The sequence below is a fragment of the Corapipo altera genome, unplaced genomic scaffold (genome assembly GCF_003945725.1).
Source record: "Corapipo altera isolate COAL_440 unplaced genomic scaffold, ASM394572v1 52, whole genome shotgun sequence".
Lineage (NCBI taxonomy): Eukaryota > Metazoa > Chordata > Aves > Passeriformes > Pipridae > Corapipo > Corapipo altera.
In genome coordinates, this window is record NW_020884930.1 from 3,433,486 (window position 1) to 3,445,103 (window position 11,618).

At 39.0% G+C, this 11,618-nt stretch overlaps 1 long non-coding RNA gene across 1 annotated transcript; it reads left to right on the forward strand.

Annotated features, from left to right (window-relative positions):
* Positions 1 to 209: 209 nt before the first annotated feature.
* On the forward strand, positions 210 to 10,933 carry LOC113954608. The gene is made up of 2 exons (XR_003530285.1): positions 210 to 361; positions 10,216 to 10,933. It is a non-coding gene; the product is annotated as an uncharacterized LOC113954608 (long non-coding RNA).
* Positions 10,934 to 11,618: the final 685 nt, after the last annotated feature.

An 11,618-nucleotide genomic window follows, 5' to 3' on the forward strand; every position in this document is an offset into this window, starting at 1 on the left:
ATGGTCACGGAATAACCAACAGAAAGAGAATGGCAATGAGACAATCACCCAGTGTGAGATCAGTCCTGACTTGCTGTGAGCTTAACACCCTTCTCCTGGGCAGAGTAAAGGAACAGCAGGGCTTGGGAATGAGCCAGCTCCATCACAGCTCTGCTATTGTGCCAGCAATGCTGGAACATAACCCTCCTCAGGACTGGGACCAAGAGTCCAGTTTCACCTTTGCTACTCAAAGGCAAAGAAGATAGGACTTATACCTGCAATTAAAGTGGGTACAGTTCTGCTTTAATATCTATTAACTCTGGAGTAACAAAGCTAAGAGAAGAATGACTAAAACAAGAGTCACAGCAGGATTAATTTGGAGGTGATTTTTTGTTCTTATGTTTTCCTCCTACCTGCTCAAAAACAAGCTAATATCATGCTAATGTTCCTTTTATAGACACTGCATGAAGCTTGCCTGTTCGCATCCTGCAGTATCTGAACAAGAACCTGTCCCGGATCGTGTGTTCTGTGTCTCCATTATGTGCTGCTGGGTCAAACTGTTTTGTGAAAAGAGATCTCCAATAGCTTGCAGTTATCTGATAAATTTGCAAGAATCTGAAATGTCAGAGATTTTGATTGAATTTAGCTTTTAATTCAGAAAAGTCCAGACTAACTCTTGACTGAAAACCTTCCCGTTTCCCAGGCTAGAGGAGTGGCTGGGAAGGCCTTTGCCCTCACTGCCAGAGCAGAGCAGGGCACGGTGCTACAGCAGCAGGAGTGGGAACTGCCTCTTGTGCCTGGAGTGAAACTTAGCAGAGAAAAGCTCCTCAAAAAGAGTTAATCTAGTTCACAACAGAGATTCCTGACTGTGCTGTGTCCAGTGTGTGGGCCTTTGTGAAAGCACTTTTCTCTCTTGTTCTTCTCTTTGAAATTTGCCACCCCAGACAACTGACAAGGCAGTGCTTCTCACTGGATAGCATTAATGGAGTTGTGTTTCCTTGCAGTTTCTACAACTGTGTCTGCTTTTCTACTTCTCTCCCTTTTTCCGTTTCCTGTTGGCACTGCATCCTAAACTCCTAACCTCTTACACACATGCACTGGTTTTTTTCACTTGCTGGGGGAGGTGCTACACAATGAGATCCATGTAGTGAGAGTTCAATTGCTACATGTCAGAGCACGGCATATGCTAGCCAGTTTTCTCACCCACACCCGTCTCCGTGGGATTTCTCAGCACATTTGCTTCCCAGCTCCTGCACTCAACATGTGCTGCAAAGTATAGTGGAATATCCGGGTCTGAGGCCCTGCAGTGTACAGGAGGACTCTTTCTGACTTGTATTAATATTGCTGCCGGTGAAATCTGTGGCATTTTGATTGCTTTGGAGCTCTATGGCCGAAATGCGTTTCTCTCTGCTTACACATATGACTCTCCTTTCAGCTTTTTGTCTTCACATGAAAGAGAGGGCAAAAAAAAATCTTTTGATGTTTTTGAGAATATTGCAAGATATTCTCATGAAAACACCATTTCATTTGCTCAGGCGCTTGTTCATACAGGCTTTCATGACTTCCAGGATTGACTATTTTAATTTGTTCCTGGTGGTATTCCAGATTGTTTGCTAAACTGGCTGCAGATGGTTTTGAATGTTGCTGCTGCCAGAATTGTTACTAGGACTTGATCTACAGATCATATTTCTCCAGTCTCACGTTCCCGCTACCCTGGTGCCTGTTAAGCAGCATATGGCCTTAAAATTCTTTACTGACTTATAAAGCTTGCACTGGCCCCGATTCTTTTTACCTTCCTGACCTTATAACGCTTTAGACTTTGGCTAAGGCTCATGGCTTATCTGATGTAATGGCCACTGACAGTTCAGAGCCAGCATCCAAAAAACAGGGTCAAGTATGGCTTTGAGTTTTGCTCCTTGTCATACTTTTCTTTCAGTGAAGGAAGTGGGTTTATTTTTTGCTTCTATTGCTTAATATTCAAATTATTATTCCAAGTTTTACACTAAGCTTTTCCACGTAGATTCACACACAGACACAGATACACACAAAGTTGACATATAAACAGTATGCTGCTCCTTTAAAATTCAAAAGTGCAAACAAAAGCAGTTTGGTTCCCAGCTGATGTAGAAGCGAACTGGTCTAATAAATTCTGGAGAGCTGCTTTCTGACAACAGCGCATGAAGAGGGAGAGCTTCTTGTATGTGCATGGCATAAAAAAAATTTTGGAACATTGCCTTCTTTTATTTGCATGCCCTTCAAGTACTTTGATTACTGAAAGCTAAGGAGTGTTACTCTTAGCTGTCTGTCAGCTTTGTATTGCTTCATCTGAAAAGCAGGTATGCAAGAACACTGCCTTGCATGGGTATATTTTGTCACAAAGCATTTGATTCCCCTGAAACTAGTGAGACCCTGCTGCTGGTTTTGATCCCTGTCAGATGCAGAACCAAGGACAATAGAAGGGACCTGGGTTCTTTTCACCTGTAACTGAATGTGGTCATTTATTAACAGTGGTATAGCACAAATTCACAGTGGATGAAATTTTGTATTTACAGAAATCTATGGGAATTTTTTTGGTGGCTTTGTTAGAGACAGGGCTTAAAGGAACAAGGTTTGGAAGCAGAGTTGGCTTGGATTGCAAAGTTGGAAACTACATAGAAAGAGTTCTCGCTGTCAGTAACTTAAGTCAAGATTGCTCTTGGAGGTCATTGAGATGTTACCAGGGTTGTTATAATTTTAGATCCCCTTCCAGAGAAGAGCCACTCTGCAAGCTCAACTGCTGGTATTCATTCTTTAAGGGTTAGGTCAGGGAGGGTTCTTATCCTCTTGCTAGCCTTGAGCCCCTCTGGAGAACTGAGCTGTTTGTCACCAGCTGGAAAGAATTCAAAGTGCTCTCTTCTGCTTCCACCTCAATCTGCAAGACCAGACAAGGACCCTAGGGCATTCCAGTCCTTTGCCTTCGCTGACCAAAATGCAGTTATTTCTGAGAAGATACGTAAGAATTTCTTTGATCTGAGTAGGTCTGAGTTTACAGATCTCTTTGTCTTAGACTCCCCAGTCTGATTTTCTTGGTGAGATCCTTTATATTTTGTACTTATTCCTTTTTATTCTGTCTTTCAACAAAGTATAAAGCAGAACATAGGTTCTACTTTCCTTATGGAAAACCATTCCATGCTTTTTTTCTTCTTTCACTTGTTCTAGAGTTGATCATAGTTGCATATTAAATACATTTCTAGAAATAAAAAAGGAGGAGTAGAATTTGAACAGGAAAAAAGGGGGGGAAAGAGAAAAAAGGGAAGAAATAGAAGAACTTGAAAACTTATGTTCACTGCCATTTAATCTGAATGCATTCTGTCTGCTTTTGTGTTGTTCAGTCAAAAAAAAAGAGAAGAAGGAAGAAAGAATGGGCATATAAGCACTTCTTCATAAAAAAATCTTTTTCTCAGGACAATTGTATATTTTATGAAAAAAAAAATCAAAGTTCAGATTACTTTTTGGATCATAGAATATATTAAGTTTATTCCTGTATGGTAAATCTGTAAAGGGAGAATTGTAGTACTCTATAAAAAGTTAGAGTGCCCTAGTACAGTTGGAAAGTATTGGAAGGGAACTGTAGTTATAAGGCAGGGAACGCGAGACAAAGGACATGGAAACTCATTAAAGTTCATGACAATTTACTGCTGTGGTATTGAGGCCAGATGACTTATGAAGTCCCCAGGTATACAACCAGGTCAGCAATAAGTAGAAATCAGGAGTTACTTTTCTCCTGTGTGTACAGACTAGTATGAGAACATGGCACACAGGACTGCAGTCAGCTTGTTCAACAACTGGAAAAAAAGGTTAAAGAAAATGAAGAGAAAGTAAACAAAATTATCTGAAAGATAGAGAAGTTACTTTCTCTGAGAGCTAGAGGAGCTAATTTCTCTTCACAAACTTTAAGATCGGTGTGTTTATTTGAATTAAAAGATAGATGTTGAAGTAATCTTTAATTAAACATATATGGCCACAGCAAGAGTTATGGGTGGAAGCTCTGGCCAAGTGAAGTCAGAAGAAAATGCGAAACAGGCCCTGAGCAGCAATGGCAAGAAACTACTGCAACACAATACCAAAAAAACAGTGATATTGCCTAAACAACTCTGAACACTTTTCTGAAAGACTTGTGTTCACTCAATACAAGTTTTACTTTAGTCACACATATTACTGAGCTCGCTCACTATGTGAACATTGAATAAAACACTGTGCTATGAGATGTACAGTAGAACAAACTGAAAGAGATGTTGGCCCATCCTGACCTTAAACTTTGGGAACCCAGGACATAACTTTCTGGCCTAGGCCAGGTTTCTGTTACCCCTTGCTTCACACAGAAAGATGGAACAAAAACCCCAAGAGGTTACTTGTCTTTACTTTCAAAAGGCGGAAAACAATATCAATATTTTTACAGAACTAGTTAAAATGCGTTTCAGCAGATCCTTTCAATTCCTTTGACTGAAGTTAAATGCCTTAACATTTCCAAATAGAATTTTGATTTTGATCTAATTTTAATTTAGTGACTTGAATGTTTTAGTTCAGGACTCAGAGGGTTTTGATTCCTCATGGGAACCATAGTTCAAATGCAGCATCCCCATTTTTCCTCTGTTGGTTTGGGGTCTCCAGTTCAATTGGATCTTGTATGATGTTTCAACTTCAGGAATCTCTATGGTGTAATTCAGAAATGGAAGCTTTTGCAAAAAAGAAGAGATGGGACATGTATTATCTGAACTAAAATCCCATGAAGCATTTCTCTGACTTTCCTCTCATTTCTTTGACCATGAGGTTTAGTCTAACTGATGTGGTCTGAAGTGGTTTAACTAACCAAAATGTTTTCCTTGGAGTCAGTGTTGTCCAGTGAAGATTCGGAAACTTCAAGGAATATTATTAATATTTCCTAGCAGTAAAGTTCAGTTTTGCAGAAAATACATTTTATATGGGAAAGCATTTATAGAAATTTCCTGAATAGCTTTATTTAAGAACTAGAGAACCAGTTCTTAATTAAAAGGGGGAGAGTGCCAAATATTAACACCCCCAGGGACAGCAAGACTGATTAAATACGTGTCTAATGTTCTGTTTTTAATCCAAGGGAAACTGCTTCGATGGCATACATGTTGTTTTAAGTTTTTTTCATTTTCCTGAAAAAGTGTCTAAGTAAAACAGCATGTTCTTTATGCTGGGGTGCCATTCCCTGGGGTTACTCTCATCATGCTCACAGCGCATAAGTGCTGCTTATTTCTCTGAGTGAATAGACACGCCAGCACCATGAGGGCTAGAAACAACAATGAAGAAAACACTGTAGTGGTCCTTTTGTGTGTCTGACTAACTGCTAGGTTGTGACCCATGGTGATCTGGAGACCTGAGCTTTCTTAAAATTGTTCTCCATTGATTTGTCCTTCCTGAAGTTACAGCTCTTACAAACAGCCACACTTGATGACTAAAATGAATGGTGGGACACTAAAAATGGCAAAGTTGCTGCTGAAAAATCCATCTCTTTCCAAAATCGCAGAACCACAGATTATCTGAAGTTGGCAGGACCTCTGGAGGTCATCTGGTTCAGTTCACCCTGCCCAAGCAGGACCACCTAGAGCCAGTTGCCCAGGACCCTGTCTAGAAGGCTTTTGAATGTCTCCAAAGATGGAGATTTCACAGCCTCTCTGGGCAACCTGTGTCAGCTCTTGGTCATCCTGACAGTAAAAAATGTTTCCTGCTGTTCAGAGGGAGCCTCCTGTGCTTCACTTTGTGCCTATTGCCTCTGGTCCTATCACTGTGCACTGTTGAAAAGAATCTGACTCCATCCTCTTTGGACCCTCCCTTGAGTTAGTTACAGCCACTGATGAGGTCCTGCTTGAGCCTTCTCTTCTGGATAAACAGTCCCAGCTCTCTCAGCCTTTCCTCATAGGACACATGCTCCAGGTGCTTAATCATCTTCATGGCCCTTTATTGCACTCTATCCAGTATGTCCATGTCCATGTCTCTCAGGCCCAGAACTTGCCTGAGCACTCCAGGTGTGGCCTCACCAGTGCTGTGCTGAGAGGCAGGATCACCTCCCTTGACCTGCTGATAATGGCTTGCCTCATGCAGCCCAGGCTACCATTTGTCTTCTTTGCCACAAGGGCACGTTATTGCCTCATGTTCGACTCAGTGTCCACTAGGACCCCCAGGTCCCTTTTGCAATGCTGTTTGCTAGCAAGGTGGCTCCTAGCATATAGTGGTGCATGGAGTTGTTCCTTCTTAGGTGCAACACTTTGCATATGCCCTTGCTGAACTTCACAAGGACTTCCTTGTAAAACTATGTGTTGCCAGATAGTAATCTTTGCTGTTCAGACACAAATCACATTAAAATATAGAAGCTAATTTACAGAAAATAATTCTGATCTTCTATCAACACTTACTGCATATGTATTCACTAACAGCACTATCAGAGTCAATTAAGTATCCTGCCTCCTGCTATACCAGATCAACTTTTTCAGAAAATGTGCATGTTGTTGATCAATGTGCTCTAACAATGATGAATATCTAAATATGTGAGCTATTGAGAGTACTCTTAATGCTGAAATAGCATTACCAAAACTTTCAAATCTCTGCTGCCAAGAGGAGAAAGCAACATATCTTGGTTTTTATCCCTTAATTTACTACCATTGCTGCACATGCTGGGAGGCACAATGTACCCTCTCTGAAAGAAAATCCACATCTCTGTAGTACCGACCCTTAACTTACTGACAGTGATCAGATAGTCTATTGCAATACAGCCAGGTTACTTAAGGAGATATGGATCACAGTCAAGATTGCTTTGGTAGCTCTAGATTTTCAAAGCCTTTAAATTTGCAGGATGAGTTATAACAATGTTACTGTAATATCATCTGTTTGAGTGCTTATTAACCTGCATCAAACCACATGATTTTTCTTGAAATGCATCACACATTTTTATGTGTGTGCAAATAGTTTTTTTTTAATTGAATTTGTAGCAGGTTCAGCTGACATAAATCTAGATGCAGTGCCACACTCTTCACTGGTACTTATTTCCTGGAAAGGCGGATGAATAATTGTAACTGTAGCAAATATATTTTCTTAGGTGACTCTAAGGCTGAAAGCCATTTCTATAATCTGAAGTATTAAATACAATTTAAGAAAAAAATATCTCATTCAAAAGTCACAGTTAATGCAGGCAAAGCTTAAATCAAATCTGAACCTCTTTTACAGTACAGAAATGCAGACCAGAGGTTAAATTAAAACCACAATCCAGTTTTGTAGACAATACCCTGAGAAAAAAGCAGAAATTCTGAGAAAAACTCATCCATCCATAACCAGCAGGTTCTTCTCATCAGTAAGCAAAAAACCAGAGAGGCAGAAAAGACCAGCAAAGCTTTAGTTTACTTTTACCACTAATTTGTGGATGACTAATTGGAGAGGACTGTGTAACAGCAAGCTACGAATGCTCAGTGTTTATGTCAAGTAATCCAGTGAAATGGCCAAAGACAAGCCAAATCATTTACAGGAGGCTTTCAGTGTGGCAGAGAGTTTCAGAGTGGCCTTGTCAGTACACAACTAAGCTCTGCTGGAGGTGTTGCATTTAACTGATTCTCCGTGACCCATCCCGGTCTCTGCATACAAGAGTAGTAACTGCATCTACCTGCGTAAAAGCATTAGGTTTCTGGCTGCTGCTGTCTCTCAAATGGCTAGGAAAATGGAGTTGGAAAACCCTTCTGGGGATGCCAAATAGTCTCTAGCAAATAAATGCATTAAATATTTCCTTTCATAAAAGCACCTTTAAAATATGATACAGAGCTAATAAATTTTGAAGTCACAGTAAATTAAAATTGTAAAAGTTGGGAAGCCTTTCAAACAGCAACTTTACAAGACACATAAACATAACAGTTCAGTGAGGTGTGTATGGGTAGGAGGTCATCTCTCATCTTCAATGCTGAAGACATACCTAAGGAGGAAGTGGAAGAGTTGCAGTGATTGGCACTTGTTTCCAGATCCGCTCCTGGATTAGATTAGGACTGCTGTATTTGTGACAAGGGTTTCCTGGCCAGAAGTATGTGTGCATGAACCACCCAGATGGCCTACACATGGACTGGAAATGCATCCCAACCTCAGCATTTCTGATGTACTGTGCATGTGCTATGCAGCTGTGCACACACAGTCAGATGGATCCAGTACACACAGCATTTACACTGTCATCTGTACAGTCTATAAACTACTGGGGGAATCAGGCATATGACACATGTACACAATGTAGGACTTCTGGTTGCTTTTAGTCTTCCTACATCCTAAAATTCATCATGGAGGTAAAAAGAGGACACGCATGGGACAACTCAGATAAATGAGGAACATTCTTTCTTACGTATGATTTAGCCAAAAGGTGATTTTGTAGAAGTTGAAAGATACCTGTTGTGCATTTATGGACTGGGACACAGACAACATGAGCAAAACCAATGCTTTGTTCACCCAGTGAAAGAAAGTAAGTGTTTAATACATGACTTCTGGACCAAGCTGCGAATGAAATCATATCAAAGCAAAAATGCACCATTCAAGCAATGCAACATAGCTCACAGATGCATAAACTTTTGGAGTAAAATAAAACCACATTATCCCCATTCATAAAAGCAGCTTTTGGTGGCATTTGCTCTGCCTTTGACTTGCAAACATTCAAGTGTGAAAGCTTTTGTTCATGAGGATATCTGCAGGGTGGCGAATAGTCCTGCATGTACACTGCTGATATTGAAAACTATATAGTTATACAAACCTCTGTGTAAATAGGCATCTCCTATAGTGATTATCTTGAACACTTTGTTTTGGGAGTCAGGAAGTGGGTAGTATATGGTTTTGATGAGGAAATGCAGACTTGGAAGAACAGAGCAGATAAGCAGTTCATATAAACTGCTATTATACAGAAGTATTTGAAGAAATGTGTGAAAATCAATTCTGTACTTTGGTAAAATAATGTCTGGGAAAAAGAATATAATGGAGATGATGCATTGCTCATAGTGATTAAATGTGCACAGTTGTCAGCTGTGTGTATAGGTAAAATTTTATTGTTCACAAGGAGAGAGGCTTGAAAGATTTACAGAAAGGAAATTCACAATAGAACAGTAGTGAGCATTTTTTGCCAATAACAGGACCTCTTGCAGAATGTTTCTTTCCCTTGTCATTTCAATTCAAGACCTAAATGTTATTCACTGACACACAAACTAACAATGACATTTTAAAGCTTGCACAGTGCATATGCATCCAGCTCCCCTAGGAAAAGTCAGGCAAACACCTGATGCCTGCTGGGAATTTCGCTGTGGGTGCCAGACAGCTGCTGCCCATCAGTGTTTCCAGGTGTGCTTATTTGGTTAGGAGGTCGCTCCAGCTGCAGACACAATCATAGCAGGGACTCAGGCAAGCTGGAGAGACAGCGGACATGCTCAGATTTTGCTGCTTGGGCTGCCTTGGTTTTGCCCTGATTTAGAGCACCTGGCTTGTTGCAGGATGCAGATGTTTGCTCTGTTGCCCAAGAACCAGCACTTCATTCCCTTTATAATGAGCACTGTGACCTGGGGGAGTTATTAAATCTCTGGTTCAAAAGAGTCTAGTTTTCCTCTCTTTTTGTTCCTCAGCTGACAGTCTAAAGTTCACAAACAGATTAGTGGAAGGAATATATAGAAATTAAAAACTTAATTTTCAAAGTCCTCTGAGTCAAATCTAATTGACAATTTGAATTATAGCCTGCACTGTTCTTTGTTTCATTTTTCTTTGGGGAAATCCCTGGTTGTAGATTTGCTTTGTCCTTTACTATAATTTTACAAGCCTATATTTAAAAATTATTCTGAAGCAACTTCTAGAGGCTGAAGCAATTTTAGGACTACTGCAGTGCTGGTGTGAGACCATGCAATATTCAAAATTGAAGAGATTATACCTTACTCAGGAGACTAGGTACTTTTTTTTAAGACCATCAATTTAATTAAAAAACGCAGGCTCTATATTAGCAGCAAGCTTATGGATCATGATATGCCAGTCAAACATAATGAAATACATGCAAATGTTAAATGGCGTATTCTTTTGTCTCTGAAATTAACAATTTCAGTGAACAATTTCTGTACTTAATGTAGGGATTTTTTTTTTTTTTTTTTGCTTTATATCTTAAAAAGTGCTTGTCCGAGTATGTCCCTTTTGAATGACAAGAAAGGTAAGAAATAATCGTCAACAATGTTTTCTTTACAGCTTGGCATTCTCATCTTCCATTAGGGATGTCTGCATCGTACACAGCATCAACATCATGGCAAGGTGTCCTCTTTCCTATAAACACACTTTTGCCTTTGGAGACTGTTTGCATTGAAGGGGAAAAAAGTCATGAAATTGAAGCCCTGGAGAAAATAATTTATGCTCAAGAAACACATTTTAGCCTTTCTGTCTGAACACGTTTGTTTTCTATTCCAACTTCATTCTTCATCACTGTCACCCATCCACTCGGCCATTTGTATTTGAGAAGTCAGGGGACAGGAGAACATTTGCTCTTTCTGTTTCTACCGCTGTCAAGAGCTGTAGCAGAAACTAGAGAGCCATAATATTACAGTTCCAGTGACTATGTGTCTCTGAGAATCTTAATAAAAGCAAACTAATTTTCAGTAAGGGACAACCTCCCAACTGATAAATATGTAAATAGAGTAAAATATATTGGGGAAAAAATCCAGAGTATGAATATGATATGAAGACAACTGCAGAAATAATATTTCTGATTTATAAATCTGAAATAAAAATAGAGTCTTTAAACAAGTTCTTAAGGATGTCACCAGTATATGATACTAAGTTTATGCCAAAGGGAAGGAATTCTACAGTTCTTTTCTTCTAAAGAAATATGATTCTGATATTATTGCAAGGTCTTTGTAGACTTCTGTTAGTATCATTTTTGGTACATTAAATTGTTACAGCTCTGTCTAAAGATGCTTTTTCTATCAATACAGTGTCATCAGAAGTTCTCTATGTAGTGTAAAAGAGTCTTGTGAGGAAATTACCTTTTAAATCAATATATGAGAATATTTTTTTTCTTCATGAATATGACCATTCTTTGTTCAATTATTACATATGCTAGTGCTCTCAGCTCGCCCTAGAGATATGTCATCACATTCTGAATAAGTTTTATTCCTTCAAATACATTCTGGTAACAGCAATAATCAAAGTATTTCCAAAGACAGTAAGTCCTAAAGGTGCTTATGAAAGAAAGGGCTAGATTCTAGGCCTGATGTGACTTTGTTTTTCAAAAACCACTTTTCACATCTATTTTAAAATTTTTATCTAATTTATTTTCTTTTGTTTTTATTATCATCATCTATTTTAAAATAACCCTAGTCGATTATTTTGTAATACATTTTATTTTATTTATATTTATTTATTATGTAACCCTAGTCACATTTATTAAATGTCTTCAATTTCCTGATGCCTGTAATCTCACACATATAGAAAGCTTACTACACATGTAAAGTGTTGTTTGGGTCTATCTAATCTTGTTTTTTCATAGCCAAAATTTAGATTGTTCCTTCTAAGTTATATAGAAAAAGAGAAAGTACATTCAAGAAAGGGTAATGATAAAATATATGCTTTTCCTATAGTTGAACCACAGGATGTCA